This window comes from Euprymna scolopes, chromosome 42, assembly GCF_053919585.1.
Source record: "Euprymna scolopes isolate OS-2025 chromosome 42, ASM5391958v1, whole genome shotgun sequence".
NCBI lineage: Eukaryota > Metazoa > Mollusca > Cephalopoda > Sepiida > Sepiolidae > Euprymna > Euprymna scolopes.
Window position 1 is genome coordinate 36,177,774 of NC_136523.1, and position 26,083 is coordinate 36,203,856.

General features: G+C 31.1%; 1 pseudogene; it reads right to left on the reverse strand.

Annotated features, from left to right (window-relative positions):
* Window positions 1–22,746: 22,746 nt before the first annotated feature.
* Window positions 22,747–22,865, reverse strand: LOC145267252 (5S ribosomal RNA; annotated as a pseudogene).
* Between the last annotated feature and the right edge of the window lie 3,218 nt (window positions 22,866–26,083).

Sequence of the window (26,083 nt, forward strand, 5' to 3'; positions counted from 1 at the left end):
TATGTAATGTTATAAATTAAATTTTAAAAAAATCTTAATGCTGCAATATTTTAAGTTATAAATTTATATTTTTTACTTGAATATCTTGTCCTTTTCTTTTCCAGTTTTAACAACTAGTCCTGTACTTTTCCATGCTTAAGCTTAACCATATTATATTGCATGCTCGCATTTTTCTATTGTAATCCATGATTTTTCCAGGCTTCCAATAAATTCACTTGTTCTTTGTTTAATTTCAGTCTTATTTTTTGCCGCCATGAACATAACATACACAAATGTAATAACGATGTACGGCACTCGTCTGCTTTCAATAAAATTCCGCCTAATTATCTCCCTTTATGCTTTCATTCTCTTTGTTTCACTTGTTACTTCTCTTTTCGCGAGAGCGGTGAATTGGTAGCAACAGTAGTTACTGAAGCGATGTGGTTGCTATGGAAACCAGTTATAAAAAACGTGGCTCGCCTCCTTACGTTTTTTAACGATTTTGAACAAGAAAGTGATCTATAAACTAATAATTGTTTGAAATTTGGTTAAAAAATGAGTGAGCGGTGAAGCTTTAAAACAGTTCTAAATAAGTAAAACTACCACTTAACCATATATTCAAACACAGTAGCGTTTGAATGATAATATATATATCTATATATATATATATATATATATATATATATATATATATATATATATATATATATATATATATTAAAGTTTGTTTTTGAAATTTCGTTATTTTCAATGTATACTGTTTTCGTTTAACGGGTCTAGATTGTTATTTTAAAAACCAGTCTGAATGATAATATATATATATATATATATATATATATATATATATATATATATATATATATATATATATATATATAATTATCCACTGACACGTGTTTCGTCGTCTACGACTCATCAGAGAGGCTGAATCTAGCGAGATTCAAAATCGAGACCCCACAGTAATTAATTTAGATGTTATTTGTTTTTGTTTTTGCGATAAGTTTTGAATGAATTTAATTATTTTCGAAAGTGCATTTTTACCTAAATGCGAGTTGAGAATAATTTTCCCTTTAACCAATTTGGTACCCCCACATGGGGATCGGTATATATATATATATATATATATATATTAAAATATAATTATCCATTGGCACGTGTTTTGTCATCTACGACTCATCAGAGTGGCTGAATCTAATGAGATTCGAAATCGGGACCCCACCAAATCTTGTTATTGAAAATTTATTTAATTTCCCCCCCCCCCAAATAAAAACAAAGAAACAAACTTATAAACCTGTAAGGAAGGTATACAAAATTTTTATTATCCGACAAGGAGTACAAATAAACAAAGGAGAGGTCTCTCTGGTGAGAAACGGTCTAATCAACGATTATAATATGAAACTTAATTGTGTACGCGGTAATGATGGCGTAACTGTTTTTGTGGACGGTAAAGTATACATTTGCTAATTTTCATAAAATTGAACCTCTCATAGCATGTTCGCTTCCAGCTAGAAATTTTCGAACTAGCTCACACGGCGACGGCAATTTTTTTTTTTTTTTTTATCATCACAGCTTCGCCTGGTTGGCGTGATGGCTACCACCGTCGACAGAAGGCTGGCGATCATCTTGTTTACAAGCTCCAACCAACACTGTTCACGCAGGGCACGTGACCTCAAGTAGGGTCACGTGTTCCTCCTACAAGCTGTGCGCGAGAAAATACCAACCAGATGGCAACGGACGTAACAATTTGTTCGTAATGGCCGATTTTCGCTTTCAGAGTTAGAGTTAAGGTTAGGGTTAGGGTTAAAGGTTCGTGTTTCGGTTATTATATTTTGCTTATATACTAGCTAAGAACTGTCTACACTAGTTATTTACAAAAAGTCTTCCTTGAGTTATTTATATATTTATTTATTTTAATTAAGGAATATTTATTAAATACTTGGCCTATGCGTTTTAAAAGTATCCTTTAAATACTTGGCGTAGAGGAGTTTGTTTGTTTGTTTGTTTTTTTTAATATTTTTAATGTCCGACGTAGGCTTTTTTTTTTAATTATTATTAATATTTCCTAAATAACTGACGTAGACGTTTTTTTATTATCAATATTTCTTAAATAACTGTCGTGGGCGTTTTTTATTATTAATATTTCTTAAATAACTGACCTAGGCGTTTTTTAATTATTAATATTTCTTAAATAACTGACATAGGCGTTATTTAATTATTAATTTTTCTTAAATAACTGACATAGGCGTTTTTTAATTATTAATATTTCTTAAATAACTGACGTAGCCGTTTTTTAATTATCAATATTTCTTAAATAACTGACGTGGGCGTTTTTTATTATTAATATATTTTAAATAACTGACGTAGGCGTTTTTAGTTATTAATATTTCTTAAATAACTGAAGTAGGCGTTTTTTAATTATCAATATTTCTTAAATAACTGACGTGGGCGTTTTTTATTATTAATATTTCTTAAATAACTGACGTAGGGTTTTTTTAGTTATCAATATTTCTTAAATAACTGACGTAGGGTTTTTTTTAGTTACAATATTTCTTAAATAACTGACGTAGGCGTTTTTTAATTATCAATATTTCTTAAATAACTGACGTAGGCGTTTTTTAATTATCAATATTTCTTAAATAACTGACGTAGGCGTTTTTTAATTATCAATATTTCTTAAATAACTGACGTAGGCGTTTTTTAATTATCAATATTTCTTAAATAACTGACGTAGGCGTTTTTTAATTATCAATATTTCTTAAATAACTGTTATGACATTAATTCATGTAACAACATATACAAGTAAGACCTAATAAAATGAAATTATTTCATCGTAATTTTTTACTCTATATTGAAGAGGAAAGATCGGTGTTTAAAGCGCATATATACATTCTTTATTTTACACTTGATAAAACGGATGAAATTTGATTTGAACATCACAATATAACCAAAACATCAAAAAATGAGAAATAAATAATGGCGTCTCAAATATACAAAATATTTAAAATATAGGGGAAAAACTTAGTATAAATATTAGTGTTGGGACGATTAATCGGAATCGCAGTCGGGAATCGGAAAAAATCAGAGTTTTTTGGGGTATCGGAATCAGCATCGGAATCAGAAAAATTTGCGCCTATTTTCCGACGCCAAAACCGATTCCTTTAACTATCGTTTTTATTTGATTTTGGTTTAAGAAATATTTTACACTTCTTGTAGTCATATTAAAATAGTAAATATTTATTGATTTTAACTTTCCGGTAAAACTAAAAGACTATAGACCCCCCCCCCCTCAAAGGTGTCTTTTTTTTACGTTTGAGAAAGTATATGCACATTTAAGGTGTGTTTTTACGGTAATCGGGACAAAATAACACTTTTATAGTTAAATATTTAAGGGTTTTTTTTGGGGGGGGGGGTTAAGAATCAAAATCGGAATCGGTAATTGTATCGGAATCGGGAGTTTATTACGGAATCGGTAATCGTCTTATCACTAACAAATATATATTATATTATTTCCAAGTTTTTGTTCAGTCATCATCCAAGTGAAATATAACAGTAAATATTTTACCTTTGGCTTGAAATATTATGAAAAAGACATATGTAGATCTAGATATCCAGAAAATTTTCATATTTTTTAGCAGACAACACGTAAAACAACTAACTTCCGGTTTGATATTGGATCTCGTTAACTGACAGAATTTCCTTTAATATTAATTTTCAATATCTTAATTTTCAATATCTTAATTTGTATCCCGAAAAAGTAACTATATGTTACTTTTTCGGGCTACAAATTAAGATATTGAAAATTAAGATATTGAAAATTTCAATGTCTTAATTTGTAGCCCGAAAAAGTAACTATATGTTACTTTTTCGGGCTACAAATTAAGATATTGAAAATTAAGATATTGAAAATTAAGATATTGAAAATTTCAATATCTTAATTTGTAGCCCGAAAAAATAACTATATGTTACTTTTTCGGGATAAAAATTAAGATATTGAAAATTAAGATATTGAAAATTAAGATATTGAAAATTTCAATATCTTAATTTGTAGCCCGAAAAAATAACTATATGTTACTTTTTCGGGATAAAAATTAAGATATTGAAAATTAAGATATTGAAAATTAAGATATTGAAAATTAAGATATTGAAAATTAAGATATTGAAAATTAAGATATTGAAAATTAAGATATTGAAAATTAAGATATTGAAAATTAAGATATTGAAAATTAAGATATTGAAAATTAAGATATTGAAAATTAAGATATTGAAAATTAAGATATTGAAAATTAAGATATTGAAAATTAAGATATTAAAAATTAAGATATTGAAAATTAAGATATTGAAAATTAAGATATTGAAAATTAAGATATTGAAAATTAAGATATTGAAAATTAAGATATTGAAAATTAAGATATTGAAAATTAAGATATTGAAAATTAAGATATTAAAAATTAAGATATTGAAAATTAAGATATTGAAAATGAAGATATTGAAAATTAAGATATTGAAAATTAAGATATTGAAAATTAAGATATTGAAAATTAAGATATTAAAAATTAAGATATTGAAAATTAAGATATTGAAAATGAAGATATTGAAAATTAAGATATTGAAAATTAAGATATTGAAAATGAAGATATTGAAAATTAAGATATTGAAAATTAAGATATTGAAAATTAAGATATTGAAAATTAAGATATTGAAAATTAAGATATTGAAAATTAAGATATTAAAAATTAAGATATTAAAAATTAAGATATTAAAAATTAAGATATTAAAAATTAAGATATTAAAAATTAAGATATTGAAAATTAAGATATTGAAAATTAAGATATTAAAAATAAAGATACTGAAAATTAAGATATTGAAAATTAAGATATTGAAAATTAAGATATTGAAAATTAAGATATTAAAAATTAAGATATTAAAAATTAAGATATTGAAAATTAAGATATTGAAAATTAAGATATTGAAAATTAAGATATTGAAAATTAAGATATTGAAAATTAAGATATTGAAAATTAAGATATTGAAAATTAAGATATTGAAAATTAAGATATTGAAAATTAAGATATTGAAAATTAAGATATTGAAAATTAAGATATTGAAAATTAAGATATTAAAAATTAAGATATTAAAAATTAAGATATTGAAAATTAAGATATTAAAAATTAAGATATTGAAAATTAAGATATTAAAAATTAAGATATTAAAAATTAAGATATTAAAAATTAAGATATTGAAAATTAAGATATTGAAAATTAAGATATTGAAAATTAAGATATTGAAAATTAAGATATTGAAAATGAAGATATTAAAAATTAAGATATTAAAAATTAAGATATTAAAAATTAAGATATTAAAAATTAAGATATTAAAAATTAAGATATTAAAAATTAAGATATTAAAAATTAAGATATTAAAAATTAAGATATTAAAAATTAAGATATTGAAAATTAAGATATTAAAAATTAAGATATTAAAAATTAAGATATTGAAAATTAAGATATTGAAAATTAAGATATTAAAAATTAAGATATTGAAAATTAAGATATTAAAAATTAAGATATTAAAAATAAAGATATTAAAAATTAAGATATTGAAAATTAAGATATTGAAAATTAAGATATTGAAAATTAAGATATTAAAAATTAAGATATTAAAAATTAAGATATTAAAAATTAAGATATTAAAAATTAAGATATTGATAATTAAGATATTAAAAATTAAGATATTAAAAATTAAGATATTAAAAATTAAGATATTAAAAATTAAGATATTGAAAATTAAGATATTGAAAATGAAGATATTAAAAATTAAGATATTAAAAATTAAGATATTAAAAATTAAGATATTAAAAATTAAGATATTGATAATTAAGATATTAAAAATTAAGATATTAAAAATTAAGATATTAAAAATTAAGATATTAAAAATTAAGATATTAAAAATTAAGATATTGATAATTAAGATATTAAAAATTAAGATATTAAAAATTAAGATATTGATAATTAAGATATTAAAAATTAAGATATTAAAAATTAAGATATTAAAAATTAAGATATTAAAAATTAAGATATTGAAAATTAAGATATTGATAATTAAGATATTAAAAATTAAGATATTAAAAATTAAGATATTAAAAATTAAGATATTAAAAATTAAGATATTAAAAATTAAGATATTAAAAATTAAGATATTAAAAATTAAGATATTGATAATTAAGATATTAAAAATTAAGATATTAAAAATTAAGATATTAAAAATTAAGATATTAAAAATTAAGATATTAAAAATTAAGATATTAAAAATTAAGATATTAAAAATTAAGATATTAAAAATTAAGATATTAAAAATTAAGATATTAAAAATTAAGATATTAAAAATTAAGATATTGAAAATTAAGATATTGAAAATTAAGATATTAAAAATTAAGATATTAAAAATTAAGATATTGATAATTAAGATATTAAAAATTAAGATATTAAAAATTAAGATATTAAAAATTAAGATATTAAAAATTAAGATATTGATAATTAAGATATTAAAAATTAAGATATTAAAAATTAAGATATTAAAAATTAAGATATTAAAAATTAAGATATTAAAAATTAAGATATTAAAAATTAAGATATTAAAAATTAAGATATTGATAATTAAGATATTAAAAATTAAGATATTAAAAATTAAGATATTAAAAATTAAGATATTAAAAATTAAGATATTGAAAATTAAGATATTGAAAATTAAGATATTGAAAATGAATATTTAATTCTTCTTTATTCTAGGAAATATTATTTTTTTTAATTCCCAAGACTGAACCTTTTTCAATCCTAACTAAATTCTTTAATTAACTTTATCGGAAGGTTATTTTCAATACAAAATATTCGTGTGGACTATTAAACCAAAAGTCACGTTTTTATTTAATATTAACAGTTTGCAAAATATGTTGTGCACAAAGAAATTTAATTGAATCATGATTGTTTGAGACGTCTATGAATTTTTGAGATGAGGATTGGTTAATCGTATTATTTGGATTTATCGGACTACTATTCTCATCTTGAGTCTTATTTTTACAACGTTTAATACGATATGGAACCATTAATTAATAAATAACCATTAAACAATAGATAATGTATTTTTTTACATAGGCATCACAACTTATCAAGGCCAAGAGGCCACTCGATGATAAGGTTTAAAGCATGTACAGTAGAAATTGGACAATATACTAATCGTTAGTAATGGAAATTCGGTAAATTTTTTAACAAGTGGGACGGCTCATCAAAAACTTGTTTACGTTAGACTTGAACACAACCATATTGTAGTCAGCTGGAAAGCAGGAAAACGGAAGACAATTCCACAGGCGTGCAGTTCTAAGAAAGAAGCTTTGTTCATGGGATCTACGTTTAGGTTTAGGCACGGATAAAGAGAGGGGGAAATTATTGATAGTGTTTTCAGCTAGACGAGTGTTTCTTGTGAAAGTTTTGCGAGGGGGGACCATAGACTGAAGCTAAGTCGAACACTTTACATGAAAATAACGACACAGCAGAGACAAACTCGCAACATCTCTTCTGTGAGATAGAGGTTGCAGGGAAGAGAAAAGGATATCTCCTACGAGACTATGAAGTCTATTTTGAACTCTATCAAGGCAGGACAAGTCCTTTCTAGCAACTCCTGTCCAAATGTGGCAACAGTATTCCATCCTTGAATGTACTTGGCTCTTATATAGATAGAGAATAGCATCAGTAGTGAGATATCTACTGGATCGATAGAAGGATCCCACCATTTTTCCAGCGGCCTTGGCAACAGATTTGATGTACGTATTCCATTTAAGATCAGAAGTAATGGTCAAGCCCAGAAGCTTATCAAAACTAGAGGCCTCCTCAAGATGAGAGCCATTCATTTCAATTGATGCCAAACGTGGATCAGAACGTTGGAGATGTAAAGATAGACGCTTGATTTTAGATGCATCAAAAGTAACCAGATACTCCTTTTTCCATTGTATCACGTGCTCAAGATCAGAGGAGAGAGAATCGGAGAGAACTTGGTCGTTTACTGTCTTAGATGTATATAAATAATATGTAAAAACATTAATATATATAGATAGATATACGATAATATATAGTAATAATTAGTAATAAATGGTGATATTTACAACTAGAAATAAAAGTAGGTTTAAGGCTCCTAAAATTCGTACTAGAATTGTCCGCAAGGACCCGTGGCGCAGGGGTTAGAGTACTTGGAAGAATCAATTGTAAAAAATGATATTCTTCTGAAGGTTCAAGGTTCAATCCTCAGTGTGGGCAACCGAAAAATACAATTGCGAATTACTTAGGACATCTATCCAGTCATTGCTGACGGAACAAGAGCATGCTACCCTCATGAAAATTCCATCTAAATTCCCGAGTTCGACAGAAACATTCCCAAGTTTGACAAGATATGCAAGATACACATGAAGAAGGTCGGAGGTTAGATCGACCGAAACGTTGTGAAAATCACACTCAAGATTAATCTAAATAATATGAATAATTGGTTTAGAAATTATATTTTTGTTCTGACAAAGAAACGAGTAACGTTACGATTTTCATCAACGAACTGAGTAATAAAAAAATTATAGGCGTTCAATTTCTTAATATACTTTTTGATTATTCGCTATTCAAAAACGCCATCGATTAAAAAAATTGTAATTATCTATATATCTATAAAAGTGAAAGTGTCTGTGTGTGTATGTCTGTCTGCGTACATTTCCCTACACAATATATCTGCCAATTTTAAGTCTACAGACTCGAAATTTCATATACAGGGTACTGAGATTTGGGAAAATCTTTGTAATCCGTTTTCGGCCCGGAATTTTGCTGTTAAGGGGTCAACGTTCAACGATTTGACCTTTGAGAACTCTACCAAACTTCTCCGACAATTTTGAGTCTAAACACTTGAAATTTTAGATATAGGTTCCTTGGACATGGATCTAACTTAATAACTTGATTTGAGCCCAAAACAATAAATGTTAAGGGGTCATGATAGAGGTCAAAGTTTAAAAAAATTGACCGCTTTTTTTTTTTTTTGCTCAACATACACCTCCAAACACCCGGGCAACGCCGGGCTGAAATGCTAGTTAACAATCATGTTTACCATTTAAACACGGTCGTGTTTATTGAATATATGGTTGAGTAACAGTTTTAGTTATTTAAAGCTTTACCGCCCACTCATTTTTCGACCAAATTTTAAACAAGTATTACAGTTTATAGATCACCTTCTTAGCTATATCGTGAATTTTTTTTTTCGTTCAGTAAAACAAAAGTTACGATAAAAATTGTAAAAAAAAAAAAAGAAAAAAAAACGTAAGAAAGTGAGCGAAGCTTTTTATGACTGGTTTCCATAGAAACCACGTTTCTTAATCAACTACTGTTGCTACTAATAAGACAAGAGAATGAAAGAATGAAAGGGAGATAATGGAGGGGATTTTATTGAAAGCAGACGAGTGCCGTTCATTGTTATTACATATGTGTATGCTATGTTTATGGGGGCAAAAAAGACAAAGAACAATATTATTTTTATTATTTTTTTTAAAACAGTAATCTACGGACATGCATGTTTCGAGGTTCCTACCTCTCTTCAGCGTGGTTTGAATTTGTCTATGAAGCGAACTCCGGGCCATATGTACCACACTCCGTCTATTAATCGTTAAGCCATGGAATCCTAGGTAATTTGACTATATATGTTTGTGCGTGTGCGTATTAATGATGCAACTATCCCAATATTTTTCCCCGATTCCGAAACAATTACTGATTCCGCACTAAATTCCCGATACCGATACAATTACCGATTCCTTCTTTTTTTTTTTTTTAATATGTAAACCTCTAAATATTACCTTAAAAACACACGTTAAATGTGCAAATATTTTCTCAAACGAAAAAGCACACTTGTAGGGGGGGATATTTTGATTTTAGTTTTTGCAGTCGTTTTTAACAAATAAATATTTATTATTTTATCAGTACTACAAGCAATGGAAGATTTTTATTTAAACAAAATTAAAAATCAAATGAAAAATGATACTTGAAAAGAATCATTTTTGGCATCGGAAAATAGGCGCAAATTTTTCCGATTCCGATACCCAAAACCGATATTTTCGATTCCCGATCCGATCAATAGACCCCAACACTGATATATATATATATATATATATATATATATATATATATATATGTATACACTGACCCTTAAAGTCTCAGACGGGCAGCGGGCAACAAACAGGCGAACCTCATACTTGTCTAAGATAACATCTACATAGCTTTGGCTTTAGAACACAACTCCTTAAGCCCCCCATAACCCTACAAACTCTATTCCCTAACACCAACATAAAAATTAATGAATAAAGACACGAGTAACACAAGTAAATAAAAAAAATAGTAAAATAAATAAACTAACAAATTCGTACCCAATCAACCCTGTTCTCCGCACAGCTGAACCTTAGCCCCCATGACCCGTTTACAAAAAAAAAAAAGAAAGAAAGAAGCCTTCTTTTGCTGAAAGTTGATTTTCGTTTTTCATTAAGAATTCCGCTTTCGAAAATAAGCGTTGTTTCCCGAAGAGGTCTCTAGTTACTAAATACTAGAAGACCGAAACATGCTCATGAGTGTGTAGCAACAAATTACTGTTTATGTAAAGACAAATTTAATTATATATATATATATATATATATATATATATATGTATATATATATATATACATATATATATATATATATATATATATATATATATATATATATATATATATATATATATGGAACGACAATTTCAAAAGAAAAGCATCCTATTTTATAAATAAAAAAAATTGATGAGCTACGAAAACGGGAGTGGTACCCTTGAAACGCGCGACCCTTTGTGCCCCAGAATTTATTTTTTTACATAGTCACCAACACTTTTAATGCAATTTGGCCAGGAATTCAATGAAGCATCTCTGCTTCTGGCGCACGTCCCTGACAGGAATTGCTTTAAGGTCACGGTTCGCTCATGAAGTATTGTTGTCACATCTGGGCTAGTGCAACTGCCGGACAGGGTTCAAAAACCTAATAGAACCTGCACTACCAACTAAACTCCAACCTCTGTTTCATCACCGAAACGTGGCATCAGTGTGTCTTTTTTTAAAAGTATTTCAATGGCAAGTGCTCTGACGAACTCAAACCACTAATCCCCCCTCGGCGACAATACCTTTGACAAAACCGATAAGCAGCAAAATCCCACCCCTACACTGTAGATATCTTTTCTGGCTTTACTGACATGCAACAATTTAAGTGCAATGTGAACAGACATCTCGCTGCCCAACTCCCTAAATACAGGTTGGCAATAAAATTCTTGCAGCTTTTAGCTTTTAAATTCGGATGAACATATCTCGGTTCAAATAAAAATTTATTGATCGAAAAGAACACTATTAGAATCAACAACCTTTTACCAACGCAACAAAAGTGTATTAATGCCAATAACGTAAAAATCTTGCGTTCTGGTGGCGATGAAGTCGCTGAACGCGTTTTTTATATCGCTTATGTTTATGAGGCATTTCTCACGTAGAAAGTTGTCGAGATGCTTGAAAAGGTGGTAGTCGGTAGGTGAGTGGTTTGGAGAGTATGGCGGGTGAGGCAGAGCTGCGTAGCCCAGTTCGTTCAACTTCTGCAAGGTCGGTTTAGCAACGTGCGGTCGGGCATTGTCATGGAGGAGAATTGGATCTTTTCTGTTGATTAATGCTGGGTGTTTTTGTCGAAGTTTCTGAGGCATTTCATCCATTTGCTGACAGAACTGCCGTAATGGTTTCACCTGTATTGGAAACCCTGTAATGGATGAGACCGTTTGCAGACCACCAAATAGTCAGCATTATCTTCTTGTAACGCAACTCTGGCTTCAGGAAGTGTCGTGGAGTTTCGTTGGCGTCTAACCACTGAGCTGAACGTCACTGGTTGTCGTAAAGAGCCCACTTTTTATCGCAAATCACAACCCGGCCGAGAAACGGGTCGTTCTTGTTGCATAAAAGAAGCGAAGATGTCAATTCGTAATGGCGTTTCTTTTGCTCGTCATTCAATTCGCGAGGCACCAATTTATCAAGTTTTTTTTTATTTTTTTGTATTTCCAATCTTTCTCAAGTGGTTGTAAATCGTCGTATACATTACGTCTAATTCAGAAGCAAGTTCTCGTATAGTTTTGCGTGGATTTGCTTCAACTAAGGCTCTTAATTGATCGTTGTCAACATCCGATGACCGACCACTACGCTCATCATCTTCAAGACTCCTGTTGCTGCCAGGAAATTTCTTAAACCACCATTGTGCTGTGCGTTCAGTAGTGGTTCCATAGGCCAAACGTTTTGTTCATATCTCAAGCTGTGTCAGCAGCTTTTCAGCCTAGCTTGAATTGAAATAAGAAAATTGTGCAAAATTGCTTTTTTCCCATCTTATATTCAACGTTTTGAAAAGAAGACATAATTGTTTTAAAACGACTGTAATTTAAACGATTAGATAGAGCAAAAAACGCTCTTTAAAATAATATATAAAGTAAAGGTATTATAACGAAAACTTATTTGAAAATACATCATTTGAAATCAAAATTAAAAATTCCGCAAGAACTTCGATGTTCACACACACACACACACACACACACACACACATATATATATATATATATATATATATATATATATATATATATATATATATATATATATATATATATATAATATTCACCAGAAAATGAAAAAAAAAACTTGTTTATTTTTTCCAAAGATTTTGAGAAAAAAATAAAGAAGAAAAAAAATAATAAAACATACCAGTTCGTCTAAATTAAAATCGGTTGCCTTTTTTATGTTTTTGGATAAGAACCTCAGGTAACTCGATTGACGTTACACGACAAGAGAACCAGCAGGAGCAGTTGACGTGCCTTGTAATGCCTTTGTCATGCCTTGATTTGTAAAACATAAATAGTAGTGTTCTACGATTAATCAGAATCGGAATCGGAAAAATTGGGACTTTTTGGGGTATTGGAATCGGTATTAGAATAGGAAAAATACGTGCCTATTTTCCGATGCCAAAAACGATTCCTTTAAAATTATTATTTTTTATTTGATTTTGTTTAAAATAAAATCTTCCTCTGCTGATAATTATAATAAAATAAAAAAAATATTTATTGATTTAAAATTCCAGGAAAACTGAAATCTACAGTCTAACTATAACCCTAACTTCTCACAGATGTGTTTTTACGTTGGAGAATATATATATATATATATATATATATATATATATATATATATATATATATATATATATATATATATATAGGCATCGCCACATCTCAAGGCCAAGAGGCAACTCGACGATAAGGGTTAAAGACTGTACAGTAGGAATTAGACGATATAGTAATCGTTAGTAATGGAAATTCTGTAAATTTGTTAACTTATATGGAACGGCTCATCAAAAACTTGTTTACATTAGACTTGGAGACAACCATATTGTAGTCAGCCGGAAAGCAGGAAAACGGAAGACAATTCCACAGGCGTGCAGTTCTAAGAAAGAAACTTTGTTAATGGAATCTACGTTTAGGTTTAGGCATAGATAAAGAGTGGGGGAAATTATTGATAGACGAGTTTTTCTTGTGAAAGTTTGGCGAGGGGGGGGGCTTAGATTGAAGCTCAGTCGAGCACCTGCCATGAAAATTATGATAAAGCAGAGACAAACTCGCAACATCTCTTCTGTGAGAAAGAGGTTGCAGGGAAGAGACCAGGACATCCCCTACGAGGCTACGAAGTCTATTTTGAACTCTATCAAGGCAGGATAAATCCTTTCTAGCAGCTCCTGCCAAGATGTGGCAACAGTACTGCATCCTTGGACGTACCTGGCTCTTATATAGATAGAGAATTGCATCAGCAGTTAAATATCTACTAGATCGATAGAAGGATCCCACCAGCGGCCTTGGCAACAGATTTAATATATGTGTTCCATTTAAGATCAGGAGTAAATAGCAAGCCTAGCAGCTTGTCAAAACATGAGGCCTCCCCAAAACGAGAGTCATTTAAAATATGCACATTTTACAAGTGTTCTTTACAGTAATCGGGAGAGCATATCCATTTTATAGTTAAATATTTAGAGATTTATAAAAAAACAAAAACAAATCAGTATCAGAATCTGTAATTGTATCGGAATCTGGAAAAATACTGGAATCGTCCCATCATTAGTAAATATCTTAGGGCGGTGGCTTTTCTAGTTCAAGTTATATAATTAACTAGCAGGCCGCTTGGAGTTGCCCGGTCGTAAAATACGCTTAAATATGATATTATAATTCATGCAGATTTCGTATTTATTATTATAGAGACAATTCTCTATTGATTATTATATTGTACCTAATATATAGTAGTGAGATCAAAACTGTATATATATATATATATATATATATATATATATATATATATATATATATATATATATATATATATATATATACTTTCCAGCTGTCTATAATATGGTTGTCTTCAAGTCCAACGTGAACAAATTTCTGATGAGCCGTTCCACTTAAGTTAACAAATTTACCGAACTTCCATTACTATCGATTACTATATTGTGCTTTTGACTACTCTACACTCTTTAACCCTTATCCTTGAATGGCCTATTGGCCTTGATAAGTGGTGACGTTTATGTAAAAAAAAAAAAATGACAAGCATGTTAAGAAGGTATTTTTTGAAAGTATGGAAACACTAATAAACATAAATATCATTACAGAAACGTAAAAGAAAAAAAACAGTAAGTTTATTGGATATTTCTAAATGACACCTTTCAAAGTTTGTCACGTAACAATTGAGGTGAATGTAATGATTTCAAGTTTAGTCATTAACTAGCAGGTCACCCGGCGTTGCCCGGTCGTAAAATACGCTTAAATATGATAGTTTAATTAATGCAGATTTCGTATTTATTATTATAGAGACAATTCTTTATCGATTATTATATTGAAGCTAATATATAGTAGTGAGGTCAAAACTGTATATATATATATATATATATATATATATATATATATATATATATATATATATATATATATATAAGTCTGACGAATTCTCACGAAAATGATACGTGGAATATTCGGTGTAGCTTAATTGGCATGTATATTTTTATAACTTACTACCTAGCTCTACCTATGTATTGAGCACTGGTGAAGTAAATACTGAAAATTTAAGCATAAAATTATATTTCCGTATATTAATTTATGTGATTACATTTTGTCGTATATTAATTTATGTGGTTACATTTTGTCGTATATTAATTTATGTGGTTACATTTTGTCGTATATTAATTTATGTGGTTACATTTTGTCGTATATTAATTTATGTGATTACATTTTGTCGTATATTAATTTATGTGGTTACATTTTGTCGTATATTAATTTATGTGGTTACATTTTGTCGTATATTAATTTATGTGATTACATTTTGTCGTATATTAATTTATGTGGTTACATTTTGTCGTATATTAATTTATGTGGTTACATTTTGTCGTATATTAATTTATGTGGTTACATTTTGTCGTATATTAATTTATGTGGTTACATTTTGTCGTATATTAATTTATGTGGTTACATTTTGTCGTATATTAATTTATGTGGTTACATTTTGTCGTATATTAATTTATGTGGTTACATTTTGTCGTATATTAATTTATGTGGTTACATTTTGTCGTATATTAATTTATGTGGTTACATTTTGTCGTATATTAATTTATGTGGTTACATTTTGTCGTATATTAATTTATGTGGTTACATTTTGTCGTATATTAATTTATGTGGTTACATTTTGTCGTATATTAATTTATGTGGTTACATTTTGTCGTATATTAATTTATGTGATTACATTTTGTTGCAATTTAAAAAAACATTATCTTTCATCTAGCAATTAATGATATAGATATAAAATTTTCAAAGATATTTTTAAAAAGTGCAACAGAATGTACGTTACATAAAATAAATCCAAGGTAATTTTTTGGTTCAATTTAAATCAAATTTTTATACCTCTTACTTTGTAAAATTTATAAAAGTGAACTTTGAAGATAAATAAATTTCAAATTGAATCTTGTACCTTTATTCTTAAAGCCTATAGTAAAAACATTTTATTTAACAATTTTCATGCTTTGGATGAAATGCTTTTCTAACTTGTAATTATATAGATTAAGTAACTTGGAGTAATCTCCCCCCCCCCCCCGCCCCCATTTCCTCCGTTTAAATATGTATGAACGTATCATCGTTGTGAGACGCTAAGGAATGAATGAAAGTAAAAGATAGGCGAGAAGTGAACTGTGATGGGGGGGGGGGCAGACGATAATTAAGAAAGGGGAGAGCGAAGAAGAACGGAAAGACACGATGCCTACTCGGCTCTTTTTTTTTAATTATTTTTTTATTTTTATTTATTTTTTTTTTTTTTTACGGTCAAGTCCTTAATTGTTCTGAAACAGGGCGCCATCGACGAATCCTAAGAACCACGTGCAACCGTTAAACAAAATATTTGTTATTTTAATTGTATGACCATGAAGAAATGCTGCCTCCCCATCCACCTTCTGGGTTCGGACGGTGAGGTGGGGGAATGTTGTCAAGGAAATAAGTGTCCCGAAGAAGGTCCGGAGTATGGAAGCCATCGAGGATACGGGTGGGAGCAAAGCAAGGAACACACTCGTGGTTGCGTGGATTAACAGACGGATTAAGACGTGCTCACATTATTTACCGTTTTGCGGCATATCAACCCTAATTTATCCCGAAACATGCAATAGCTATTGTAAATCTTGATTGGTTTCGATCGTTTCGTTTGTGGGGGTGCCCTGAAGACTTGTCCACGGAAAACTCGTCCGTGAAAAACTCGTCTACTAAAATTAAACCACCAAAAACTTATCCAGCTAGGTAAAAAACGAACACTCAGAAAAATCGATTTTATTCTTTTTTTAAAAAAAAAAGAAAAGAAAACAAGTAAAATATTAAAAAAAAAAAAAGAAAAAGAAAAAGAAGATATTATGGGAGGGTGTAGTCTCTTTTAAAAACAATATCTCCTTAAAGACCGGTTATAAAATGTGTTTTCAGTTAATATTTATTCAATAATTACCCAATTTTTCTACCAAGCAAAGATGGACGAGTTTTCCATGGACAAGTTTTCCATGGACGAGTTTTCCTAAATTCTAATTGGCATATAAATCCTCAGATTATTGCTTTCCCCCTCTCTTTTCCCCTTTTTTACATAAAACTTAATTAAATTTTAACCAATATTTAACCAATATTTAACCAATATTTAAAACATACCCACGCAGATAAGATTTAACTATTATTAACATAATTTTGGCTATAAATATTAACAATTTATTAGTGATGGGACGATTCCAATATTTTTCCCGATTCTGATACAATTACCGATTCCGATTCCGATTCTTTATAAATCTCTAAATATTTAAATATAGAGTTGTTTTTTTCCCTCGATGGCCATAAAAACACGTGCTAAATGTGGAGATATTTTTTCCTAAACGAAAAAAAAAAAAATACACTTGAGGGAATCATCTATCGATTTTAGTTTTACTATTAGTTAAAAACCAATAAATATTTATTATTTTATAATCATTACCGGCAAAGGAAGATTTTGCTTTAAACACATTCAGATAAAAAGCGCAATTAAAAGAATCGTTTTTGGCATCGGAACATATGTAGAAATTTTTCCGATTCTGATACTCCTAAATGTTCCGATTTTTCCGATCCACGATTCCAATTAACCGTTCCAGCACTATTATTTCTAAATAATACAATTTAAAAAAGTATTTTATTTTTAATGCTTATCAAAATGATGGGGTCACGTTGGGAAGGCGTAAATCAAAGATGGCGCGATTAATTATCATAAAACACAATTGCAACCAATTTGAAGTTAATGAGTTCTTAGTCTTCTGATGAGTCAGAGCAGAAAATATTCCAAATTTGACATAATAATTATATTTTAATGGTGAATGCTCTGATGAACTCCAAGCACTTGTGCCCCCACGGCGTGAACACCCTCGACAGACCCGACAAGCTGCAAAATCCCACCCCCACACTGTAGAGATCCCTAGATGTAAAATATCTTTCTACTCCAGTAGTTTCTTCCCCAGAACTGCTAGACTTTGGAATTCCATTCCAGGTCCCTGCTTCCCCAACTGTACTGACATGCAGAAGTTCAAGTGCAACGTGAACCAACATCTTGCTGCCCAAATCCCTACATAGTACCCCAGTAGTTGTTCCCCCTGATAGTAGCCCCCTACACCAAAGTGGCAATGTGCCTTGTTTGGGGTGAAAATGTAATAAATATATGATTGTTTTTGCGCTACGAAACAGGTGCTGTCAAGAAATGAACATTTTAAATTGGTGAAAGAAATAAATGGTAAGATAAGCAACAGCTTGGAATTTGGAATATAACCTTTTGTCATCAATATATATATATATATATATATATATATATATATATATATATATATATATGCGAAGAAGGTAGGCTCTCTATATCGTGCTAGAAAACTACTTACACGTGAAAGTATCCTGTGCTTTGACATGGCCACCATTTGCCCATGTACGGAGTATTGTTGTCGCATCTGGTCCATCTGCTGTTAGTCTCTCACCCCTGGACTGGGTTCAAAAGAGGGTCGCCAACATGATAGGGCCTGAACTGTCAGCTAAGCGTCAACCTCCGCCTGTTTTACATGTATTTTAATGGTAGATGATCCGGCGAACTACAAAAGTCCTCGTACACTCTCGACGTAAATACCTCCATCAAACACGATAAGCAGCAAAGTCCCACCCCTACACAGTAGAAATCCCTAGATGTAAGAAAACCTTCTAATAGTTTCTTCTCCAGAGCTGCTAGAATTTGGAATCTCCTTCCGGGTTCTTGCTTCCCCAACTGTACTGACATGCAGAAGTTCAAGTGTAATGGGAACAGAAATCTTGCTGCTCAACTCCCTTCATAGTATCCCTGCAACTTATGCCCATGATAGTAGCCCACTACATCAAAGTGGTACCGTGCCTTGTTTGGGGTGAAAATGTAATAAAAATATTATATATAGTCTTAACCTTTAAAACTATACAACAACAAAAAAAAATTGGGGTATGGAAAATTGAAAAACCTAATAATTTAGACAAACGTTTTATATAATTTTTTCTTTTCTCTTTTTATCGTTAAAACATCAATATCGGGTAATTAAAAATGTAGGAGTTAGTATTAATACAAACGACTCCGTTTATAACGATGTGAAAATATTTTTGGTCACCCCCCCCAACAAAAGGAGGGTGGACCTGTAAATTCACCCTCGTCTGTTCGTCCGTTCGTCCGTTCGTCTGTCCGCACTTTTCTCAATAACTACGCCTTGGAATTTTTTGAAATTTTGCACAAACATTAAACATGGTATGAGTAAAAATGTAACAGACCAAATTTTCGGAGAAAACTCGGGTTGCTCCCCTCGAGGCACCTTTCATATTTGGGCTGGTGCATCTGCTACTAGTCTCTCGGTCCTTGACAAGGTTCAAAAGAGAGTCGCAAATCTGATGGGCCCTAAACTGGCATCTAAGCCCCAGCCACTGTCCCATCGACGGAACGTTGCATCCCTCTGCGTGTTATACAAGTATTTTAATGGTGAATGCTCTGACGAACTGCAAGCACTTGTGCCCTCACGACGTGAACACCCTCGACAAACCCGACAGGCTGCTAAATCCCATCCCCACACTATAGAGATCTCTAGATGTAAAAGATCTTTCTACTCCAGTAGTTTCTTCCCCAGAACTGCTAGACTTTGGAATTCCATTCCAGGTTCCTGCTTCCCTAACTGTACTGACGTGCAGAAGTTCAAGTGCAATGTAAACAAACATCTTGCTCCCCAAATCCCTACATAGTACCCCAGTAGTTGTTGCCCCTGATAGTACATCAAAGTGGCAATGTGCCTTGTTTGGGGTGAAAATGTAATAAAAAATTTTTTTTTTTAATGGCTAGAATTGACTCTTTTGTTCTTATTAAAAACAATTGATGTCTTAGATTTTTATAAAACTTTCTGAAAAGTTGTAACTAACTGATTTCTATATAATTTTGTTCGTCTATACTTTGCAATAACTCTTGGGTGTGCCCCAGTGGCTTTTTTTAGGGCTAATAAAAACACTCCATTTTGGGGATTATTTTACCATATTTGTCCAAATTTTTCTGTGTATGTCTATTTAGCAGTTTTGCATGGTGCTGAACTCCAATTTAAATATGCTAAGGCTTTGAGGACTTTTGGGACTAAATGGGGAGAGGGAGGATGGACTTAGTCATTTCTTTTTTTTTGCATAGTGCAGAACTCAAATTTACATATGTTAAGACCTAAAACTGCATCGTTTGTTCATTTTCACCAGGATTTGACACCCCCTGGGAACTTTTGGGCCTAAATGTGGAGGAAGAAAATGCTGAACTTAGTCATTTTTTATGCCTCGTTCATTGTGCACTCACGGGGGACTACACATGCTTCACTTATTCTACCTATACTAACTTGTAACTTCCATTTATAACCTCTTTGTGCCAGTAATCATTCTACAGCACACTGATCTAAAATAAAACATTCCAAATCGTCTTAGAAACGATCGTACATCAACTATTTGTTATGCTTGAATCTTGATATGCTAATTTTGTTTATCTCAACCTACTTCAAATTGGAAGTGGTATTTGGTATTTGTTGAACGTTCATCAGTCATTTTAGCACCCCCAGCTTAAACGCTTTCAAATTTATTTTAGAACTCATGAAGTAATTTTTATTTTTTAAAAAATTTTTTTATTTAACTATTAAAAAACTAAAATGGCTGACTGAAACACATTTTGATGGGTTTACTTTCGCAAATAAATTTTTGGCGCGAGTTAAGTTTTTCCGTACTCTCCGCCTATTTCGATAACCTTTGCAAATGTCTTTGCATTATCGCAACAACCGTTTATCATTGATTCCTCGCTGTCAACGACCATTGGTTTCAACTGGAATTTTAGTGGTAATTGACCTCCCAAAGGTCCACGTATTCTCTTCTCACTCATCTAGTGGAGGTCTGGACAGTGTTTCCATTTCTCAGTCCTTCCATCTTCTTTGACCTTTCACGACTAGTTGGGGTGCCGACATTCGCGATTGGGGGAGAGCGGGCGCAGTTAACTTAAATATTTTGATTTCAGTTTTCTTGATTCCAAGCGTTTGGGTTATTTTTAGTTGCTGATATCATTATTATCATTATTATCAACTCACTTGGAGTTCTCACACAAGCCATCACCAGCGATCGCTCACTGGCAATAACCTGTTGTCCCCTGGAGTGTGAGTGACAACAAGTCTCCCCAGATTTCCAGTGCCTCCATTTCTCTTAATAACCATCGCAGATTACTTCATGTTACCGAAACAGTCGGTAACCTTTGATCTCTCGTCAGCAACGGCAATTGGTATTCATTGGGGTCTGAGTGGGAAAAAAACACTGCAAAGTACCGGTGTAACTTTAAATTGCACTTAAGTAATTCATTAAAATATATGTAACGTTGAAGTTACCCTTAAGTAATTCATTAAAATATATGTAACGTTGCAGTTACCCTTAAGTAATTCATAAAAATATATGTAACGTTGAAGTTACCCTTAAGTAATTCATTAAAATATATGTAACGTTGCAGTTACCCATAAGTAATTCATTAAAATATATGTAACGTTGCAGTTACCCTTAAGTAATTCATAAAAATATATGTAACGTTGCAGTTACCCTTAAGTAATTCATAAAAATATATGTAACGTTGCAGTTACCCTTAAGTAATTCATTAAAATATATGTAACGTTGCAGTTACCCTTAAGTAATTCATTAAAATATATGTAACGTTGCAGTTACCCTTAAGTAATTCATTAAAATATATGTAACGTTGCAGTTACCCTTAAGTAATTCATTAAAATATATGTAACGTTGCAGTTACACTTGGGGGGGGGGTAAGAGGGAGAGAGAAATATGGGTAAGGGGAGGAAGTGTGGATGGGGAGGCAAGGGAGATGCAGAGGAGGGGAGGTAGGAAGGGGAGGAAGATTATTATTTTTATTATTATTATTATTATTATTATTATTGGCTCACAGGGAGCTTTCACACAGGTCTTCAGAAATCTCTCCCTGAAAACAGCATGTGGTTTTCACTGGAAGCTGAGTGACAACAAGTCTCCCCAGGTTTCCAGTACTCTCCACCTCTTTCGATAACATTTTCAAATAAATTTGCATTATCGCAACAGCAGCTTGCCATTGATTTCTCATTGGCAACGGCTGTTGGTTTTCGCTGGGATTTGAGTGGCAATAAGCCTCCCCAAGGTCCCAGTTCTCTTCACACTTATTCGGCTGAGGTCTGGTCAGTTCATCTGTCTTTCCTTCTTTCTTGTCGTTATTTGGTCTCGCTCTTTTTTATTGGGGGGGGGACATCTAGACATCTATATATTAATACCGTAGTACGTTTAACTTACGTACGTACGTACGTGAGTTACGCATTCCATATTGTAAATTATTCGGTGATCGGGAGATCCTATTTATTAAAAGGAGGATAGAAGGTGACAACATACCGTGTGTGTGCAGTCAGCACCAATCCTATTCAGGGTTAAACCGGCTTCCTCCGAAGGAGGAAGTTTCATGGGAGTATAAAATTCACACGCGGTCCCCAGTCGCATGTATATCCCCGTTAGGGGAGATGACGACGTTAGGTTTTTGCAACTTTTTGCAGGGAGGTGTCGACGTCCTCCTACATACAGCACCTGGACTTCCCAAATTGGTCACCCATTTTAGTAATGACCAGGCTCAATGTTGCTTAACTTCGGTGATCTGACGGGAACCGGTTTGTCAACGTGATTATGGCGTATGATAACACACTACAAACATTAAATTAGTATATAGATATGCTAATTTAATGTTTGTAGTATGTTACCACTAAAACTAGGACAACAGCATATTCTTTTCCTTGTTTTGACTCTCGAGTGTGTATCCGTTGATATCTTATATGCTTTTATATAGTGATGTGGTTCTCGGTTGATTAACTGTGTCTAAGTCGTATATATACTCGAGAGTCAAAACAGTGAAAAGAATATGCTGTTGTCATAGCCCTAGTTATGACCTTCTATCCTTCTTTTTAATAAATAGGATCTCCCGATCACCGAAGACGCAATGTAAACAAAAAATTCATTAAAAAAACGATGTCGCTTTTGGGCCGTACATGAAACTGAAATATACCATCTTGGTCGTCTGGCTAGGATCCAAGGGTAGTATCTGTTTTGTCTAAAGATGGTATAATGATATCGTGGGGTTCCCCTTCGCGCCGGGCGTCCATACAATGGAAATATGTCATAGACCCCTATAAGGATATTGGAAATAAACTGTAATAATCAGATATATTCTAACACTACATTAACCAGATTACTTAGGTAAATACTTTTGCAGTTTTAGCAAAAGGGCTACAGTAATATCGCGGGGTCTCCATTAATGCTGAACGTCCATAGAATACCCAACAGAAATATATTACATGCCGCCGTGGAATTTCCACAGGTCTCTCTAGTAGCGGCGCTAGTCTGATTGATAGAAATGTACAATACGAGAGTTCTCTCCGGAATACTGTTGTAAAAAGATTATCCTCACGCGAGAGAGAGAGAGAGAGAGAGAGAGAGAGAGAGAGAGAGAGAGAGAGAGAGGGGGGGGCTGCTTTTACCATAGATACCCTAGACGGTGTATTTTTTTTTTTTTTTTTTTTTTTCTTCTTCTCGCCCAACCGGACCTGCTTGTTAAAAACTTTCTTGTTGGAGAAAGCCTCGCTAAACGGGACCGTCGCATTTCCTTTAAGAACAGCAGACACCCAAAGATCGACCAATAGGGAGACCAGGTTTACCAGGGAAGGGGAAGTAGAGGAGGGTCCGATTTTAAACCAATGAGAAAAAAGGAACCTTAGTCCCAAACGACACGACCAAACAACACCGACCCAAACGAGGAAATAATAATAATAATAATAATAATAATAATAATAATAATAATAATAATAATAATACGGTATATATATATAAAAAAGGGGGGGGACTCACCCCCTCTCTTATGTTACTAAACGAACCGACGATCTTCTCCCAGCACCCAGCCAACGGCCACACCCTTATCTGAGCGGGTAAGGAGCCGAGACGTTGGGGGGGCGGGGAGGGCGCCATAGTAAACAAACAAAAAATAATACTAATAATAACAATCGTAAAAGGGATCGCACCAATTTCGGTTTCTTCTTCACACCAAAAATTATGACAGCCGACTTCTTCTTTCCAGCCTGCGCTGAAGCCAGGGATTCGGGCGAAGTTAGGTGAGACAACCCACAGTTTTTTTTTTTAATTATGTTTATTTTATGTACCGTACACTTATATACATAGACATGTACGCACACACATGCACACGGACGCATCCGCACGTAGTGCCTACCTACATACCTATGTATACAAATGTATACGTATATATGTGCATATATATTTTTACATATATATATATATATATATATATATATATATATATATATATATGTAAGTATGCCTATATATATATATATATATATATATATATATATATATGCACTAACGCGCACGCGCGCACACACACACACACACACACACACACACACACACATATATATATAAGTGGACTGATGAAATTAAGAATTAAATTTGGAATAACCACTGTTGATAAAGTGAATAATTTAATTATACACGCATAAAGACATATATATATATATATATATATATATATATATATATATATATATACTTCAGAATAAATAAAATAAATATATATATATAAAATTTTAGTCATTCAATAAATATAAAAATTTGTATTTATTCTAAAGTGTATATATATACATATATATATATATATATACTTCAGAATAAATACGAATTTTAAAATTTATTGAATGACTAAAATTATATATATATATATATATATATATGTATAATTTGAAAGCGCATAATATATATATATATATATATATATATATACTTCAGAATAAATAAAATAAATATATATATATAAAATTTTAGTCATTCAATAAATATAAAAATTTGTATTTATTCTAAAGTGTATATATATATATATATATATATATATACTTCAGAATAAATACGAATTTAAAAATTTATTGAATGACTAAAATTATATATATATATATATATATATATATATATATATATGTATGTGTGTATAATTTCAAAGCGCATAATATATATATATATATATATATATATATATATATATATATATATATATATATATATATATATATATATATATATAAAGATCTTTGAATTTGACCGACCAATTCTAGCAAGGTATATAATTGCATTACACATACACACACGCGCACATATACACACGCCCATACGCACACATATACACAATTACGCACACGTTTATATACACACAATCAGACACACACACACACACATCTACATATACACGCGAACACATTCAAGCGTACACACGCGCGTGCGCACAAGCCTTTATTACCGTGAGGAGTAAATTGGATGTTGTGTTGTCTGGTGTTGGAACTACACACATTTGTGTGCAATTTTTATATGTATATATGCTAATTATGGGGAAAAATGGCCGATAGAAAACAGACCCCTATTTTTCTTAAAAAACGATTTTTCAGAATTATGTTACTCTTATTTTTTTTATCTTTTTTTTTTTCTGAGTTTAAGCCAAAATTGATCCCTGCTTTTTTTCTTTTTTTTTAAATTACAGTGAAAAATGTTTAAAAAACAGAAGGGCTTTTGGAATAAACACTCCCAACCACCCCATGTTAAGAACGGCTTTCGGGGTAAACACTCCCACAAGCTGCCCATGTTAAGAACGGCTTTCGAGGTTGGCAGGTGTTTATTCCGACAACCGTTCTTAACATGTGGTGGTTGACGCTGGGGCACGTCGTAAAAAAAAAATTACCCAAAATAGAAAAACGAAAAACGAAAAGTTTGTTCAATTTCTAGTCCGAATGAATCAACCTTTAAAAAATCTCTAGAGAAAGTTTTAAAATATTATGTTTTATAAACTTTTTAAATGTTTTATGTT